At 40.1% G+C, this 19279-nt stretch overlaps 1 long non-coding RNA gene across 1 annotated transcript in view; it reads right to left on the bottom strand.

Moving 5' to 3' along the window:
• Positions 1 to 1706: 1706 nt before the first annotated feature.
• LOC138853448 (uncharacterized) overlaps positions 1707 to 19279 on the bottom strand; it is a 387793-nt gene continuing 370220 nt past the window's right edge. Inside the window, exons 4-5 of the long non-coding RNA XR_011392629.1 lie at positions 2460 to 2625; positions 1707 to 1977 (exon numbers count right to left, since the gene is read on the bottom strand). This is a non-coding gene — a long non-coding RNA (uncharacterized lncRNA). The remainder of the gene's footprint in view (positions 1978 to 2459; positions 2626 to 19279) is intronic.

The raw sequence follows: 19279 nt of genomic DNA, 5'->3' as shown, positions 1-19279 counted from the left end.
ACGGGCCATCATATGCCTTAAGACCCACGTCAGGAAACACTTGCCCTGTTTCCTGACCACTCTTACCTAACCTACCTACATGGAGGGTATCCCGAGGATCAACGCCCCCGCGGCCCGGTCCATGACCAGGCCTCCCGGTGGATCAGGGCCTGATCAACGAGGCTGTTACTACTGGCCACACGTATTCCAACGTACGAACCACAGCCCGGCTGATCCGGCACTGACTTCAGGTATCTGTCCAGCTCCTTCTTGAAGACAACCAGGGGTCTATTGGTAATTCCCCTTATGACTGGTGGGAGGCTGTTGAACAGTCTTGGCCCCTGGACACTTATGGTGTTTTCTCTTAGTGTACTAATGGGGCCCCTACTTTTCATTGGGGGGATGTTGCATCACCTGCTTTCTTAGGGAGTGATTTCTGTGTGCAGATTAGGGACCAGTCCCTCCAGGATCTTCCAGGTGTAGATTATGATATATCTCTCTCGCCTGCGCTCTAGTGAGTACAAGTCAAGTGCTTCCAGGCGCTCCCAGTAGTTAAGGTGTTTGATGGAACTTACACGTGCAGTAAAGGTTCTCTGTACATTCTCTAGTTCTGCAGTGTCACCTGCCTTGAATGGGGATGTTAATGTACAGCAGTATTCCAGCCTAGAAAGAATAATGATTTAAAAAGGATCATCATTGGCTTAGCATCTCTTGTCTTGAATGTTCTCATTATCCATCCTATCAGTTTCCTAGCAGATGTGATAGTGGCAGTGTTGTGGTCCTTGAAGGTGAGATCCTCAGACATTACCACTCCTAGGCCCTTCACAATACTTTTCCACTATTCCGCTAACACTTTTCCCTTCACTCCCTGGAACGCAGGTGAAATAGATACATATTTGAACAAAAAAAAAAAAACAAGAGATTCCAAATCTGCACACTGAAATTACTCTTTACAAAAATCAGAGACTTCATGGACAGTGCAAAATATAACCAGTGAAAAGCAAAGGTGAAACGAATGCACTACCTGTGATATACCGTTGATGAATTCCGAGACTTTTTACTCCTGGAGCCGGTCCCTGGGTCAGGCTTGCCTGGTCAGCAAGGCTGTTACTGCTGGTGGCCTGCTAGTACACATATGCATCACAGCCTGGTTGATCTGGCACTTAGTTTAGATACTTGTCCAGTTTCCTCTTGAAGACTTCTACACTTGTCCCAGCAGTGTTTTTGATATCTTCTCGTATGTTGTTGAATAATCTGGGTCCAGAAATGTTGATACAGTGTTCTTTTAGTGTGCCCACAGTTCCCCTACTTTTCACTGATGTGGCTAGCACAGGTTCGAATTCTGCTGTGGACTGAAAGATAGTGTATTCACTCAGTTGTGGTTGCAGGGGTCTATTCAGAGTTCCTAGCCCCTGTGTGTGTATCTCAAAAGATTATAAGCGTGCCCTCAGAATGCCTAGAGGCGAGTTAGGGCACTGTGTGGTAAGGGGAGTGAGAGTCAAGGGAACAACCCTGGCAGTAACAAGACAATAATAAAGGTAAGCACAGCCTCAACGGAGTATTACTGTTGATATGCAAATCAGGCAGGAGGGTGACCGGATGCTGAGGGCTGCCACGTGGGCTACCGGAGGGAGCAACCGGTTGTGAGAGGAACTGGTTTTAGGGAGAACCGGTTGGAGAGAGGGGAAAAGGAGAAACCGGTAATAATTTAATTATATTAGACAGAAATATGCAATAATCTGAATGCCCATGGCGTGGTTCCCAGCACCAGCCTGGTTGATCAGGCTCTGATCCACCAGGAGGCCTGGTCACAGACCGGGCCGCGGGGGAATTGACCCCCGGAACTCTCTCCAGGTAAACTCCAGGTAAACCTTATACAGAGTGGGCAGGAAGATACACCAGCAGTGTGCCGCTACTCACCAGACTGTAGTTTAAGGTGCTGAAGATTAGAGTTTGTCCTCGAAGTGGTTAGTTTATTGTGCATCCCCCATATCCTTCCTGTGGACGGTAAAGCAACATCATATGGATACACAAAAGGCCTAAGAAGTAAGCCTCAAGAGGGTTAACTGGAGTACATCTGGATTTATATGTACAGTTCACTTATCTGTTGTAATAAAGTTGGTAGAATTACCGATAATATGTAAAGTAAAAGGACACAAGTGCAACTAATGTGACATTTTATTGTGGCAACGTTTCGCTCTCCAGGAGCTCTGTCCTTGTATTGTTTGTAACGGCTTGACAAAGCTCCTGGAGAGCGAAACGTTGCCAAAATAAAATGTCACATTAGTTGCACTTGTGTCCTTTTACTTTACATCTGTTGCAAGCAAATTTAGAAAATTTGCTTAATATATCCAGTATCCAGTTTTCATTAATAAGGTATCTTAATATATATAATATAGAATATACTGTCTAGAAATATATTCCTCAATAAAAAGACAAGCACAGTGTTCAAGATAGTTACCACAGGGTTGGCCACATACTTTGCATCTGGTATGATCATCTGCATGTCTGCCAAACTGCCAGAGGTACTTGTTACCAAGCCTAAGCCTGGCCACCACAGTCTCTTCACACTGCAAGTTGCTCCAGAAATGTACTACGTTCATGGTGTAGTGGGTGACATATCTACTCAGACCTCTAACTGCATTCCTGTAACATTCGGTTTCATTTACTTCTAAAATTATTCCTAATACTAGACACACACACACACACACACACACACACACACACACACACACACACACACACACACACACACACACTCACACACACACATTCTATATTCGTCAAAGGACAATGGAAGTTGACACAGTCATGTAAGGTGACACACGGTGGTCACATGGTAATACTTAAACAAGCATCTTAAACTAAAATACAAAGTACACAGCAACAAAACTGGATAAAACTTATGGAGTAATTACCAATGACAGATCAGAGTAAGGTAAGAGTCACAGAGCAATGCAAGGTGATACACACTAGCTAAGAAGTAAGGCATAACCCAAAGAGGTAAAGTAATGACTAAGATAACTTCCTCTCGGTACAAGGCATGAGATAACTTCCTACCTGTACAAGGTATGAGATAACTTCCTACCTGTACAAGGTATGAGATAACTTCCTACCTGTACAAGGTATGAGATAACTTCCTACCTGTACAAGGTATGAGATAACTTCCTACCTGTACAAGGTATGAGATAACTTCCTACCTGTACAAGGTATGAGATAACTTCCTACCTGTACAAGGTATTCACATTTAATCCCTACTTTGCCAAGGAAAGATTTACATATGCAGAGTGCTCATCTGACCAAGGAGAGTGAAATTCAGTGACAACAGTCAACAGCTGCTGTGACTGAGGGGGATATCAAAGTTAGTGGCACTGGCCAACACCTGCTGTAACCATAATACTTGTCATGACTGCATGACAGTCCGATTATACTGTTGCTCAGGTGGTCAGAGCAAGATGGTACAGTCTCATCAGGATGTTCTACACTGGGAAGAGTTGTGTCAGCAGGTTGGTCAAGCATTAACTTTCCATTCTAGTTGTCAGAAGGCCCGTCAGTGTCATTACAGGAGAGCCTCGCTTATACAGCAAATTAGGTTCCAGGCTACTACTGTAGAGCGAAAATCGCTGTAAAGTGAAACATAGCCTTCTTTTCACTTTCAATGCATATATATATATATATATATATATATATATATATATATATATATATATATATATATATATATATATATATATGCAATAAGATCACAGTAAACAGGTGATTTCAGAATATGCAAAACAACCACTCTGAAAGAATAGAGAAAGTCCAAGCGCTTTATTTCGAAACGTTTCGCCTACACAGTAGGCTTCTTCAGTCGAGTACAGAAAAGTCACGAAAGCGCTTGGAATTTCTCTATTCTTTCAGAGTGGTTGTTTTGCATATATATATATATATATATATATATATATAGGATAGATGGGCTAATGAGAGCATAGGCAATGGGGTCGAAGAGGTATGGGGTAGGTTTAAAAATGTAGTGTTAGAGTGTTCAGCAGAAGTTTGTGGTTACAGGAAAGTGGGTGCAGGAGGGAAGAGGAGCGATTGGTGGAATGATGATGTAAAGAGAGTAGTAAGGGAGAAAAAGTTAGCATATGAGAAGTTTTTACAAAGTAGAAGTGATGCAAGGAGGGAAGAGTATATGGAGAAAAAGAGAGAGGTTAAGAGAGTGGTGAAGCAATGTAAAAAGAGAGCAAATGAGAGAGTGGGTGAGATGTTATCAACAAATTTTGTTGAAAATAAGAAAAAGTTTTGGAGTGAGATTAACAAGTTAAGAAAGCCTAGAGAACAAATGGATTTGTCAGTTAAAAATAGGAGAGGAGAGTTATTAAATGGAGAGTTAGAGGTATTGGGAAGATGGAAGGAATATTTTGAGGAATTGTTAAATGTTGATGAAGATAGGGAAGCTGTGATTTCGTGTATAGGGCAAGGAGGAATAACATCTTGTAGGAGTGAGGAAGAGCCAGTTGTGAGTGTGGGGGAAGTTCGTGAGGCAGTAGGTAAAATGAAAGGGGGTAAGGCAGCCGGGATTGATGGGATAAAGATAGAAATGTTAAAAGCAGGTGGGGATATAGTTTTGGAGTGGTTGGTGCAATTGTTTAATAAATGTATGGAAGAGGGTAAGGTACCTAGGGATTGGCAGAGAGCATGCATAGTTCCTTTGTATAAAGGCAAAGGGGATAAAAGAGAGTGCAAAAATTATAGGGGGATAAGTCTGTTGAGTGTACCTGGTAAAGTGTATGGTAGAGTTATAATTGAAAGAATTAAGAGTAAGACGGAGAATAGGATAGCAGATGAACAAGGAGGCTTTAGGAAAGGTAGGGGGTGTGTGGACCAGGTGTTTACAGTGAAACATATAAGTGAACAGTATTTAGATAAGGCTAAAGAGGTCTTTGTGGCATTTATGGATTTGGAAAAGGCGTATGACAGGGTGGATAGGGGGGCAATGTGGCAGATGTTGCAAGTGTATGGTGTAGGAGGTAGGTTACTGAAAGCAGTGAAGAGTTTTTACGAGGATAGTGAGGCTCAAGTTAGAGTATGTAGGAAAGAGGGAAATTTTTTCCCAGTAAAAGTAGGCCTTAGACAAGGATGTGTGATGTCACCGTGGTTGTTTAATATATTTATAGATGGGGTTGTAAGAGAAGTAAATGCGAGGGTCTTGGCAAGAGGCGTGGAGTTAAAAGATAAAGAATCACACACAAAGTGGGAGTTGTCACAGCTGCTCTTTGCTGATGACACTGTGCTCTTGGGAGATTCTGAAGAGAAGTTGCAGAGATTGGTGGATGAATTTGGTAGGGTGTGCAAAAGAAGAAAATTAAAGGTGAATACAGGAAAGAGTAAGGTTATGAGGATAACAAAAAGATTAGGTGATGAAAGATTGAATATCAGATTGGAGGGAGAGAGTATGGAGGAGGTGAACGTATTCAGATATTTGGGAGTGGACGTGTCAGCGGATGGGTCTATGAAAGATGAGGTGAATCATAGAATTGATGAGGGAAAAAGAGTGAGTGGTGCACTTAGGAGTCTGTGGAGACAAAGAACTTTGTCCTTGGAGGCAAAGAGGGGAATGTATGAGAGTATAGTTTTACCAACGCTCTTATATGGGTGTGAAGCGTGGGTGATGAATGTTGCAGCGAGGAGAAGGCTGGAGGCAGTGGAGATGTCATGTCTGAGGGCAATGTGTGGTGTGAATATAATGCAGAGAATTCGTAGTTTGGAAGTTAGGAGGAGGTGCGGGATTACCAAAACTGTTGTCCAGAGGGCTGAGGAAGGGTTGTTGAGGTGGTTCGGACATGTAGAGAGAATGGAGCGAAACAGAATGACTTCAAGAGTGTATCAGTCTGTAGTGGAAGGAAGGCGGGGTAGGGGTCGGCCTAGGAAGGGTTGGAGGGAGGGGGTAAAGGAGGTTTTGTGTGCGAGGGGCTTGGACTTCCAGCAGGCATGCTTGAGCGTGTTTGATAGGAGTGAATGGAGACAAATGGTTTTTAATACTTGACGTGCTGTTGGAGTGTGAGCAAAGTAACATTTATGAAGGGATTCAGGGAAACCGGCAGGCCGGACTTGAGTCCTGGAGATGGGAAGTACAGTGCCTGCACTCTGAAGGAGGGGTGTTAATGTTGCAGTTTAAAAACTGTAGTGTAAAGCACCCTTCTGGCAAGACAGTGATGGAGTGAATGATGGTGAAAGTTTTTCTTTTTCGGGCCACCCTGCCTTGGTGGGAATCGGCCGGTGTGATAATAAAAAAAAAAATAAAAAAAATAAATATATATATATATATATATATATATATATATATATATATATATATATATATATATATATATAGGACTAAAAATGTATGTACAGTACACACAGTAATTTCCATAAAATACTTAGCTTAGAGTAAGTGGTGAATATATTTATTGTAGGAAGTCTGAATGAAGGAAGAAACGGTATAATTGAAACGCACTGCATTAATGAAACGACGTTAAGTGGTGCTGTAAAGTGGGACTTGCCTGTTCTAACCAACTTCATCTAGTCCATATGAGACTTTACAATGACCACTACTTATTTCTCTAACTTTGTACTTATCACTTACATAATCAACATCCCTATATGGGCCAACAAATTTTTGAGCAAGCTTTGGCACTGCGAATGTTCTACTCAAACTGATCAGCATTACTTCTACTCCCGAGCTGACTTTAATTTAATTTTGATTTGCTATGCTGGAATATTTGTAACTTTGGTAAATTCTTCTGTTGACTTCTGAAAAGTTTCTTATATTCTCCAACAGATATCTTGTGCTAGATGGGCATGTGTCATTATGTAGTCATCATTATTGTAATTGGGTTTTGGGTTAGGGTAGAGCAACACATAGGTTAGACATACAAATCATTAATTGGAGTATCACTTATTGAGATAGTTAATGGCAGAACTTATGGCACACTGTATGCCAGAAATTGCTTCATACCATGTTTTGTTGGTAGAATTTTGACTCATAAAGCGTCTAATACTTTCTTGTTCATGCTTTCAGCGAAGCCATTACTGGCAGGATGGTGGGGGACAATGGTAAACTTCCTGATCTTGTATACGGCACACTTCTCAAGGATTTCATTACAGAATTCACCTTCATCTGTTATAGAGGATTTTGGTGTAGGGTTTACAGAAAACTCATTCCTTAAACGCTTTGGCTATTGCCTTTGCAGTTTTATTTGCATCAGGTACCAACTCATAATATCGTGAGGAATGATCAACCACCACACACAGATGTTTGTTACCTTAGAGTTTACGTTGGAAATTGGTCAACAAGTCTAGTGATACTCTTTTCCTTAGTTCACTGGTAGTTGGGTAAACTTGAATGGGATTAGATCCCCCGACATCACCTTCGTGTTACATGCACACTTTACACTTCATGTACTCTGAATTATCTGTTGCCATACGAGGCCAAAAATACTTCTACCTAGCCTGTTTAGCAGAATGACCAATGCCAGAGTGGACAACACCTGGTACATTCTGAATTAACTGCAAGGCTGTAGTACATTCTACTAGTGACTCTTAAATAACTCACGTACGTTTTGGCTAGGGTACCAAGTTCGGCTACTTGGTACAATAATTCTTGGCTCATAACAAAGTTGCTGATAGGAGCTGGGTGTTTTCAGTGTCTGATCTTTTGTCAAGAATCTAATTGCGTCAGATCATTTTTAATTTCCCCGATTATAACTCTACTGATGCCGTAAGACATGGCATCTGCTACCTCACTTGACTTGGTAGGCAAATGTACAACAGAAGGAATAAACTGAATGGTCAAGGACCATCTCACTAATCTTCCTGTAGATTATTTTGAAATAACGTGATCAATGGTACATGATCTGTCAAAACATGAAATGGATACTAGTAGATATCACAAATGTTTCAAAACCCAAACTATGGCTAATGTTTCTTGCTCTTTTACAGAATAGTATTTTCAACCTTGGTTAAGACTCAAATGTAACTTGGGTAAACTAGCCATCAGTCTTTTGTGCTAGGATGGTACCTATGCTAACTGCACTAGCATCTGTTGTCAGGTAAAAAACTTATTAAAATCAGGGAATTTTAGAACGGGAGCAGAAGTTAGCTTGATTTTTAGTGTCTGAAATACCCTTTCTAGACAAAAGGTCCAAGTGAAAGGGCCATCTTTTTCTAAGTCTATTAAAGAATCTATGGAAAAAACAGCAATGAAAGCTCTGTAAAAACCTGGCATCAGTATATAAAAAAATGCAGCAGATAAAATACAAGAAATAGCACACTTGACAGATATATATACAAAAATCCAAATATAAATGAATTAAAATCAAAGAGAGAAAATAAAAATTTTAATGGAGCTTAAGATAAAAAAAAATATCAAAGTACTGTACTTGAGACAATGTAAACTCTCACAAGGTGAAATTAATTCCTCAGTTACTGGGAATTTAATGAAAAAAAAAATACAGGGAGAACAAACTCAAAAATTAAGGATTGAAGGAGGACCTGTTTGTCAGCAAAATAAAAATATATTAAATTAATTACTAGAGTCAGAACTGTATCAACACTTGAACCAATTAGGAGAATATACAGTATGATAATTGAGAAACAATTTGCATTTAAACACAAATATTATACACAAACAAGTATGTGCACAGGAGTATAATGCATGAAGGCAAGCAAGTTACTCACAAAAAGCAAAATTATCTCTCAAGCTGAAGATGCAAAAGTAAGCTTGTTCACAGTAAATATGTAGATAAAACAGGATAAAAACACACACACACACACACACACACACACACACACACACACACGAGCTCAAACACTAGATGAGTGGCAAATGCTGACATAAAAAGCTTTATACGAAGCTGACAACACAATCGAGTCTATTAAGTAGTGGAATACAAGAAAAACAGCTGTGATAAAAATATAAATCAATAAAATCTGGCGGACGGAAGAAATTAGGCTTGGCAAAACACAGCAGTAAAACTTAAATAAGCACAAACACAATGAAATGCACAGAAAGTGAAAAAAAATAAAATGGCTGTAAAAAAATGAAAATCAGTCCTGAGTAAACAATGGAGGTAAACAATGATAATTGGCACCAGATAAAAATTAAAAAAAAAAAATACTCCAGTGAACAACAATGCTTGTGAAAGGAAGTTAACTAGTAAATTTTAACATAAATTGACACTTGACACTAGGGATATACAAACAAAGGACACTTTGGTAATTAACCTATTGAATACAACTCATGAAAATAGTATTAAGCAAACGCCATGAAAAAAATCCACAAATATAATATACAAATCTGTGTGATTGGCGCTGATTCAATATGACATTGATGTTATAGCCAACACTAGGCACTGTAAAGCACATTATCATAACTTCTTCTTGTGTGAATGTTGTTGGTACTTAGGTTCTGCGCCTACTAGGCTGGTCATGTTATCTCAAGGGCCTAGGCATACTCAGATCGCACTTCACTAGAGCTGACTTCTACCTCACTTACACACCTGCCTAGTAGCAAGACCTACTACTATCTCTCTCTCCTGTCTGGCCATGGGTCTGGCAGGGGCTTGATAGAACACACTGCCCGTACAATTACCCAATAAAGTTCGCCTCAAAAGCATTATTTACCACACCAGAAATGCAATTGATATATCTGGTGACAGTGATGTCCAGAATTAATACTGTTATAAATGGTGACAGCGGTGTTTACAGCATTTGGCTCAGAGAGAGGAAGATCAAGTTACGTTCATTGGCCTACACAAACAGCGTCCAGCTACCAATAAGTTATCCTGTCATTGTGTCTCCTACCCACATCACCGAGACACGGGTACATTCAAGATTTATACCCAAATACCTTAATTTCCTCGGGAAATCTTCCTGGCATTAACCGAGTTCCTGGCAGCCTTCCATGGTGTTTTTGTCACGTGATCAAGGTCATCTGTACATTGCTGCAGTTTCAGTCCACCACTGCCATTACAGCAGGGGTTCCCAACCTTTTCTATGCCCCGCACCCTTAGGAAATGTTTGATTAATGTTGCAGCCCCTACAAAAGTAATATCACATTTGAAGATGAAGAGGTTAAATTTCTAATGTTTGAATCACAATTTGAACCAAATACAGTACTGCGGGTGAACAATTCAAACTCATTAGGACTCTTGTCACACTCCTGAAATGCCATCTCGCACCCCCTGAGGGTGCTTCTACCCCAGGTTGGAAACCCCTGCATTACAGAAGATAGAAGTGAAGGTGTGTCCCCAGTGGTCAGGTCTACCCTGGGCTCCACGTGAGAGATGCTGCAAGCTGTTGCATTCAGTACACCATCTATGCTCCCGCCTCCACCTCCACTCCCTCTCAATGCTGAATTCCTGTTCAGAGCTATGCCCATACCACTCGAAGTCACATGAATCAAGCCATGTGAATTGCCATGTATTCTTGAAACCTGATGTCCAAACCACATGACTAAACTACCTGAAGCTATTGAAGCCTGAAGTGAGTTTTCTTGCTCTCCTGTGTGTACAGCAATCCCCACATATACGAGAACACCTCGATACAAGATATCACTGATATGAGCATTTTTTTTCTTTTTCAGTAACCAACATCAACATGTGAGTGGCTTTTTTCGGTGATACGAGAATCACATACGAGGCAAAGGCAAACGCGAGTGTTTAAAATAGAGTTTCTGCACGTCTGCTGTTATATTGTATTTGTACTGTATTTATGTCTTCTTGCTTCCAAATTATATATTGCAATGAAAAATATTGACATTTGGTTGGTAAGGGTAAGTAAGTAATGTCCTGAGGCATGGGAAAGAATGGACCCTGATAGTACCTTTCCCTCCTTGTACATCTGTATTAGTTGTACATATATGTACTTGTAGAAATAAAGATTATCATTATTTTTTAATAGGGTTACCTGTTGTTGCTTCCGGGGTCACTGCTCCTGGTACAGGTGAAGTAATGAATAGTGATATATGTGTGTTGAGGACACAAAGCTACAGAATGACCTTGATTAGGTTCATGATGCTGTTAAATAAGCGGAAGATGCAGTTCAATATGGACAACTGTAAGTTCTAATCCTGGGAAAAGAAAACTCAAAAACATCAGTCAGGTAACCTTCTTGTAAATGAATAGTTTACATTAATTCCTAATTCTAACGCAGTTTACATAGATATAGCTTCTGAGTACAGGGCTGGTTGGAAACTACAGTAATCTCATCGAGCAGGGTGCTTACATTCCAGAAAAGTGCATTCTGTTAAATCTATGTTACACGAAGTGAAGAACTTACAGAGAAAATAGGATTAGGTTCCTTAGACCTCTAAAGAGCCACACAAGATTTCCTTAAACAATTCTTTCTTCCTTAAATTCTGGTTGGTGGTGTTTATGTCTTGACATGCGTGGTGAGGGTTGATGTGTCTACTATGCCGAGGTGGATGAGGTGGGTGATTGTGGTTACTGGGCTGAAGTAGATGTGGTTAAAGGACTAAGGTGAATGCTATGGTTGTTGGGCTGAGATGGATGTTGTGGCTATTAAGCTGAGTAGGATGGATACAGTTGTCTAGTTTATATCGATGAAGAGTTGTCAGTAAATGGTGGCTGTGATGGAGTTTTCAGGTATTCTGTAATGCATGTCTGCTTTGTTTTACCCACCATTTCTTTACCTAGTTCACGGTAAAGCATAATCGCTTGCATCAGAGTGCACTTCACAGCAATGCTTTTAGATGTGTCATGATCCTCTTCCATGCAAAAGTCTGCAGCTTTCCCAACAGCATACAGGATGCCATGTACATCATGGACCATCATCAGATCAAGTTCTGGTTCTTCCTCATCCTATTGTTATCTACATCCCTTCTCAGAATTGAGCTTCAAAATTTCTTCTGCAGCTTTTTCTTCATCGTCTTCTTGTAACAGTTTATTAATGTTGTCTTTCTACATATTTTCATATTCTGTCACTTGACACTGTTCTTGCCAGTCACAGTTTCTTGGACCCAAATACTGAGAGGAAAAAATTACCTTTAAAAATTATTTACCACATTGGGTCATACTCCTCCCTAGCTCTGCATTTATTGTTGACTGGGGAACTTCCTTTCATGCAACTTTTACATCTATTATTGTATCTTCAATGTTGAATTTATGCCAGAACTCTGGCACTTCACTGTATGAGTCTTCACCCACTGCTGTATTGAGTTTCTGCACTACCCTGTATATGTAGTGGCACTTCAGTGTCTTAATTACTCTTTACTCCAGTGGTTGTATCAGTCCTGTGGTTGCATAAAGCCAGTGGTTGTATCAGTCCTGTGGTTGCATAAAGCCAGTGGTTGTATCAGTCCAGTGGTTGCATAAAGCCAGTGGTTGTATCAGTCCTGTGGTTGCATAAAGCCAGTGGTTGTATCAGTCCAGTGGTTGCATAAAGCCAGTGGTTGTATCAGTCCAGTGGTTGCATAAAGCCAGTGGTTGTATCAGTCCTGTGGTTGCATAAAGCCAGTGGTTGTATCAGTCCAGTGGTTGTATAAGAGATGTCATATTCAGAGGAAAAAAAGAAAACTTGAACAGAGTCTGCAAGTCTTAAAGGATGGCGACGAGAATTTAAAGTCAGGCTAACACCATAAGTGTCCGGGGCCCAAAACTGTTCAACAGCCTCCCATCAAGCATTAGGGGAATTGCCAATAAACCCCTGGCTGCCTTCAAGAGAGAGCTGGACAGATACCTAAAGTCAGTGCCGGATCAGCCGGGCTGTGGCTCGTACGTTGGACTGCGTGCGGCCAGCAGTAACAGCCTAGTTGATCAGGCCCTGATCCATCGGGAGGCCTGGTCATGGACCGGGCCGCGGGGGTGTTGATCCCCGGAATAACCTCCAGGTAACCTTTAATGGAAGGTTCTCTTGGTATAGGCACATCTTGACTGTACGAATAAAATAATATTTGAACCTCTCAACAAACTGGACCTCGCTCATCCAAGCTGTCTTTCTCCTCGACCCACCAATTAACAGGCAAAGTGGTATTGCCTTTGCCTTTCAAATCACTGAGATTCTAGGAACGATAATCATAGGATTGCACTTGAAATCACCTGATGCATTAGCACAACAGACGCAACCTCAAACGATCCTTCCCTGCCTTGAATCCAGGTTCACTTTTCACTTGCTTGCTAACGTAGGTTTGAGATAGCACCAACACTTCCATCCACACTACACCAGTGTCAATGGTAAACACCTGCTCAGGCTTGTAGCCACTCTCGGGAAGAAATTTCCCGGCGGTAGCAGCGTGGTCAGCAGACGCACTCTCACAACTGAATTTGATATTATGCAACCCACTCCACTCTTTAAAATGGCAAAGCCATCCAGAACTAAATGAACACTCGTGTTCAGTGTTTTAACGGGAATTGGTGTGTAACATGGGGGGGGAAAGGCTTATTTTACCCCCAAATTTATGGTATGCTATGACCTCCAATACTGTTTTTTTTTTTTTTTTGCGTGCACTGTGATAATGGAAAAAAGTTTCATTAGTTATATTAATAACGTTCAACGTAGATATATATTACATGACAGTCTACTGTACATCGAAATCATCCACGAACAACCGCATTACATTACCTTGATGCATACTGATGTGCATTAGCTTGTGATGTAGCGGTCACCAAGTCGTTGAACAAGAACACAAATTATAGTGTCAGTTGCCATTACATCTGTCTCTTAACTTTGGCTTCTCAACATCGTCCTAAATAAATATTATCTGTTTTAGGTGTGATTTTCCACACTGATCATCGCTGTCTCTAATCGTATACTTAGTCTCAATCATATAATCTAAAACACGATGTGGACCAAATAATTTATCTACTTTTGATGTTATTAATGTCTTCTTGAAATTAATCAACATTACCTTAGCACCAATCTTAATTTGGGTAAGATATGTAAGGTTCTCTTCACTTTCATAACTACTTGAAAATTGTGAGTGTTATCACAATCTTCATTACATTTAGGTGCAGGAGGAAACGGCCAGTTGTGAGGCAGTCTATTATCTACCCCATATGGAGGAAAATGGGATATATAACTTACTGAGTGATGAACTGAAAGGTCAGTTGCACACTGAATAGCCTCACCCCAAACATAGCTGTTTGCATCAGGTGTTACTCTTAAAAATTCTAATACTTATTTTGTTTGTGCATTCAACTAGACCATTACAGTTTGAGTTAAACAGTATAGGATGCACAACTTTTCCAGCACTACGCTACAAACTCAACAATATTATATAAAGCAACTCTGGTATACTGTGACAAATTATTCTCTCCTTTACCATCCTAGCAACTCTATAAATTTTGTCAGATACGAACTAATGTGCAGTATTGTAAGAATTTATATATCACAGAGAAGTCATATTCCTGAACTGTTTTGCAAAATTCATCAAAATATCAGTGGAACCTCCTTCCCCAGGTTCACAAGTAGTTGGATACACTCTATTAAGCTTCGATCTACATATATTTTCTTTACAGTAACTAAACATTACGCATTTTCAAGCATTTCTGTGATGGAATTAGCATTTTTTTGAGTCCTTGTTTAATCTCAAATATTTTTCCTCATTTCTGGAGTAGCCAGTGAGGTGAAGCATAGAGAAATGCTGTCAGCATGATTGTAGTCTACCATTTCCTTCCTCTGATCAAACCTGATTACCTCCCATTACCCAAGCACTGTAGTTTGACCCTATGGATGTCTTCAGTTTTACTGGCTGTATATATATATATATATATATATATATATATATATATATATATATATATATATATATATATATATATATATCCCTTTATTTTTCTGCTGAAGACAATACCTCAGCTGTGCAATCCAATTTTGATATGGCATTTGGTATGAAAATTCCATTGCCTATCATCTGCACAGCTGGAAGCCATTTTGAAACTGGACATAGCATATAATTTCCCCACTTGAAAATCTGTGTGATTTTCTAATGATAGCTTCTAACTTGTAACCAACCACAAATTCTTTTCTGTTCAATATTTTTTATATTTTATCACAATCATAAACCGCATAAAGGTAGCTTTTTAATGCTGTTTTCCTGTTCTCTGAATTTAATATCACCGTCCATTTGTCATGCCACTTGATAAATTTGTATATATTTTATTTTTAATTTGATTTTCTCTCCTGCGTAAGATTTTTTTTCCTACAGGATCTACAAACTTGTTAATATAGATATTTATTCCTTATGGCAAGTCATCAGCATAAATTAAAAACATGATCGGGCCAAGTGCTAATACTTTAGGGTCCCCACTTGTGACATTCTCCCCCATGAAGACATTTTCCTTATTAATTTTTTGTCTTTATTTTGAATAAATTTTACCATTCGCATAGGAAGTGTTTGCCTTTTGTTCATCTCATATTTGCAATTTCCAGATTAACCTGTAGCCAGAAAATCTACTGAAAGTTTTTACAAAAAGGCAAGTAAATTATGACCACCTATGTTATTCCTGTGTAATCTGGGATGATGCCAACATTTTTTCGCTGATACTCAATTTTACGCCAATACCTATACAGATACCTTCAAAATTAGGCGATACTAGTACCGTCACCGATACCCTGGCTCTCCCCAAATCACAATAGCTTTGAATATATATAGAATTTTGATTCCAAAATAAACTGTCAGCGGGTTTGTGGTTTACAAATGATGTATCCGCTTTTCTCTAACAACTTTTTATTTACCTTTCTTTTTTTGGCTACACTGGTAAGTGAGACAGACAAACAGATCAATGGGTCGTATATTTCGTGTGTAATATATATATATATATATATATATATATATATATATATATATATATATATATATATATATATATATATATATATATATATATATATATATATTAGCACAACTGTTTTCCATTTGTCTGCAGCAAAATTACCTCCATTCAGCTATTTTTTTTTTAAATGATTGAGAATGGATAACTATTATTTTCGCACACTCCTTCAAGCCCGAAGGTGATAAAAAAAAGTGGTAAATTCATAGGAAATATGCATAATTGAGCAGACTCGGCTAGGGAAGTAAAAAGTGTAGAAAGAAATAGAAAAACAAAGGGACAGGGGGTGAGGCTATCGTAGGGGTTCTTAAATGGAGATATTGAGGGTTGAAGGTAGACACACTTGTTGGATGGTAACGATATATACATTGTCTGACTGAGATGATGGGAAATGGAGCCCAGCCTTTGCCTGTCCTAGCCTGGATGTCTACGCCGTCTGAGAGGGAGGCAGAGGTACGACCGTACACATGCGCATCCCGTGACGTCACACAAAGTCACAGGCCTAAAAGGGATCTCCTATCTAAAGCACATGGATGATACTATATGCTATACAACACAGGGATCAGCAACTATGCTGACAGCTCGGCCTCAGTCGGCGGTAGATCATCCAGACTACAACACGGCAAGGCTGGGCTCCATTTCTCATCATCACAGTCTGACAATATATGTTACCATCCAACAAGTGTGTCTACCTTCAACCCTCGATATCTCCATTAAAAACCCCTACGATAAGGCTAGGATATGCAAGTTGTCAACTCCTTCAGGATTTGATAAATTAGACACATGTCCAACACTTGGGTACCTTTATTGAGGAAACGTTTCACCACACCATGGCTTCATCAGTCCGGTACAAAGAATAGTGAAGATTGGAAGGAGATTGAGGTAATCAGTCCCTCAATCTCCTTCTGATCTTCACTGTTTCTTTTTTTTTGTACTGGACTGATGAAGCCACTGTGTGGCGAAACGTTTTCACAATGAAGATACCCAAGTGTTGCACATGTGTCTAATTTATCAACTTGTGGGTTCTCTGAACAATTCATCTACATTCCTTCAGGATTTCTTATTTAAATGTATGTGAAGTCAGAGAACAATCGGGCAACACAGACAAGGAGGATATTATTGGCAGTAGTGAAGAACTTATGTGTAAACCACAGATTACTGAGATGTAGTCTGAGTAAACCGAAGAAAAAGGTATATAAATCCACAGGCCGTGACGATTTTATTTTTTTACAGCAAGATTTTTCAATATATCACATACCTCTGGAATAGTCAGTAATTTAAAAAAAATGGCTAATGTTGTACTTACAATAAATCGCTAGTTTCAGTCTACTATACAAAATTCGTTACATTCAAAAAGGTATTATAATCAACGGATAATTTTCAGATTAACTGTCTTGACTCGAGAACCGAGAACACAAGAAAGAAGCAGCACTGCTGCAGGCCTACTGGCCCATGCTAGGCAGGTCCAAGTCACCTACTGACCTAAGCCAGTCAGGTCCAAGTCACATCCATTAAGAAGGAAGGAGCAATGCATCAGACCTAGTATAACACCAGCTTCGCTGCTGCCCACTACCAGAGACCTAGTGACCACCATACTGCAAGTTTTTTAGTCTTATTATGAGCCCCCATACCCATCCTCTGGCCGATAGTCAAACAGAAAGTTTAGAGGCGCATAATTCCTTGCCAAGACTAGGCCCCGGACACCACCAATCACTCTCCTTCCCTTCTAGATTATTACAATCATAACATCAATGGTATATAATACCGAAACGTTGAGTTGTTAGACACATGTGCAACAACTGGGTATCTTTTATGATGTAGACGTTTCGCCCCTGATTGGTGAAACATCCACATACTAAAGATACCCAGTTGTTGCATACATGTCTAATGGTAGCATTATTTCTCAGTCCACAGCAGGATTCGAATCTCCACACTCTGCATCAAAGTACTTTGATGTAGAGTGTGGAGGTTCAGAGTGTGCAGATTCGAATCCTGCTATGGACAGAGAGAATGTAAATAATTTCGGCCGTTTGCGAATTGTTAAGCATGTCTAATACTAGCGCACTCAGTTTACACACCGAGGTCCGGCTGGAAACAATAGGACATGTTTCCATAAGACACCTACTGTCCATGTTCACCCATTAGTATAAAATGGGTACCTGGGTGTTAGTCGAGTGGTGTGGGTCGCATCCTGGAACAAAAGTGACCTGATGTTTCCGAAATGCTCTTGATATTTCAGTATACAAGTAAATTCACCGAAGAACTACGAGTGCATTACAAATTCTGAGGAAGACTAAGAAACCATACGATAAACATGGCGTACAGAACATTGCTATAGACGGGATGTCGCTGTAAGTCGGGACAGACAGGATGAATGATGGATGAGACACTTGGGCAACACTAGTGGCTTCATCTGTCCAGTGCAGAGAAAAGCGGTGGAAGACGAGGAGTTTGAGGTAATCAGTACCAAGTGTTGCACAAATATATATTTTATCGACTCGTTGGTTTTCTAAACTAATTTACCAGAAATGTTCAACATAACAAGCGGCTTTCTATATAATAATATGTCACTGATGTTAGCTAGACCTGTATACCTTGTACATGTAAAAACAATATTATTATTATTACTATTATTCTAGATATATAATCAATCAATACCAGTATTAGACTGATAAAACCTCGTGAGAGAAATGTATCGCTTAGCATCCTGGTTAACGTGTATCTAATATGTTTTCTAGCTAAAAGGACAATATGTCCACTATACCTAGTTTTGTACTGTGGGTTATACCACTGGGTTAAGAGTGGCCTTCTGTCTGGGGATAACTTTTGTTAAAAATCTTATCTTGGTTTCCTTTTTTTTCAAGACTCTGACATCATCCAGATTCAAGTGATGAATATCATGCCAGCAAGATAAGGAGCGATAAGGTTAATCAACCGGGAGCACTTGCGGTAAAGACGCAGGGAAGATAACATCGTTGACCTTGATGATAACAGCCAGACAGGGTGGGGGAGTGGCAGGAACTTCGACCCGACCCTCGCAACCACAAATAGTTGAGTACACACAAGAAATGGTTGCATGTAAGATCTAAACATTTGCAGTCGTTTTGGCCTCGTCCTTTACTGAAGATATCTTCCTGAATTCCGTGTTTCCTGTGTATGTTATAGGCCATCCTACCTGAAGTCTACCTGGAGGGCATTCCGGGGATCAACGCCCCCGCGGCCCGGTCCACGACCAGGCCTCCCGGTGGATCAGAGCCTGATCAACGAGGCTGTTACTGCTGGCCACACGTAATCCAACGTACGAACCACAGCCCGGCTGATCCGGCACCGTCTTTAGGTATCTGTCCAGTTCTCTCTTGAAGGCAGCCAGGGGTTTATTGGCAATTCCCCTAATGCTTGATGAGAGGCTGTTGAACAGTTTTGGGCCCCGGACACTTATGGTGTTTTCTCTTAGTGTACCAATGGCGCCCCTACTTTTTATT

This window comes from Cherax quadricarinatus, chromosome 30 (genome assembly GCF_038502225.1).
Source record: "Cherax quadricarinatus isolate ZL_2023a chromosome 30, ASM3850222v1, whole genome shotgun sequence".
NCBI lineage: Eukaryota > Metazoa > Arthropoda > Malacostraca > Decapoda > Parastacidae > Cherax > Cherax quadricarinatus.
This window is presented reverse-complemented; position numbering and strand designations above follow the sequence as displayed.